This window comes from Artemia franciscana, chromosome 19 (genome assembly GCF_032884065.1).
Source record: "Artemia franciscana chromosome 19, ASM3288406v1, whole genome shotgun sequence".
Classification (NCBI taxonomy): Eukaryota; Metazoa; Arthropoda; class Branchiopoda; order Anostraca; family Artemiidae; genus Artemia; species Artemia franciscana.
Genome location: NC_088881.1, coordinates 29917609 through 29918680, shown reverse-complemented (window position 1 = coordinate 29918680; position 1072 = coordinate 29917609). Strand labels below are relative to the sequence as shown.

General features: G+C 25.3%; 1 long non-coding RNA gene across 1 annotated transcript; it reads right to left on the bottom strand.

Moving 5' to 3' along the window:
• Positions 1 to 286: 286 nt before the first annotated feature.
• LOC136039054 (uncharacterized) lies at positions 287 to 1065 on the bottom strand. Its single transcript, XR_010620367.1, has 2 exons — positions 513 to 1065; positions 287 to 420 (listed from the first exon to the last, which is right to left on the bottom strand). It is a non-coding gene; the product is annotated as an uncharacterized LOC136039054 (long non-coding RNA).
• Positions 1066 to 1072: the final 7 nt, after the last annotated feature.

The following is a 1072-nucleotide window of genomic DNA, read 5'->3' as shown; positions in this document are numbered from 1 at the left end:
GTGTCCCGGTCTGTGTATACATTCGTTTTTTAGTTTTGTTTTTCTCCTTTATTTTTTTCCTTTTTTTTCTTTTTTAGCTTATTTAGATTTTTAGATTTTTTAGTTTTTTTTATTAGTTTTTAGTTTTTATTTCTTTTTAGTTTTTTTGTCCCGGTCGTCATTTATATCCCCCTGTTTCCCCCGGTGTCCCCGTTGTAGTTGTGTCCCTGTGTCCCGGTCGTTATTTATATTCCCTGTGTCCCGGTCGTCATTTGTATCCCGGTGTACCGGTCTGTATATACATTCGTTTTTTAGTTTTGTTTTTCTCCTTTATTTTTTTCCTTTTTTTTTTCTTTTTTAGTTTATTTAGATTTTTAGATTTTTTAGTTTTTTTATTAGTTTTTAGTTTTTTTTTCTTTTTAGTTTTTTTGTAGTTTTTACCTTCTTTTTAGTTTTGTTAATTTTTTTTTTTATTTTAGTTTTTTTATTAGTTTTTAGTTTTTTTTTCTTTTTAGTTTTTTTGTAGTTTTTACCTTCTTTTTAGTTTTGTTAATTTTTTTTTTTACTTGTGTCCTGGTCGTCATTTATACTCCCTGTGTCCCGGTGCTTTGTTGATTGCTAATCGATCATTCCTTTTGTCCTGGTCGCTTTCTCTTTGAGTGTCGTCATTTATTTTTTTCTTTTTTAGTTCTTTTAGTTTTTACCTTTTTTAGTTTTTTTTTTAGTTTTTAGTTTTTTTAGTTTTTTACCTTTTTTTAGTTTTTTTAGTTTTTTTAGTTTTTTAGCTTTTTTATTTTTTTTATTAGTTTTTAGTTTTTTTGTAGTTTTTGCCTTTTTTTTAGTTTTTTTAGTTTTTTAGCTTTTTTATTAGTTTTTAGTTTTTTTTGTAGTTTTTGCCTTTTTTTAGTTTTTTTAGTTTTTTAGCTTTTTTATTTTTTTTATTAGTTTTTAGTTTTTTTTGTAGTTTTTGCCTTTTTTTAGTTTTTTCAGTTTTGACGTCACCTGATCCAGTTTTTTCAGGTGACGTCACCTGATCCACGATCCACAGATCCACAGACAACTTATTTTTATATATATAGATAGTTTTTTTTTT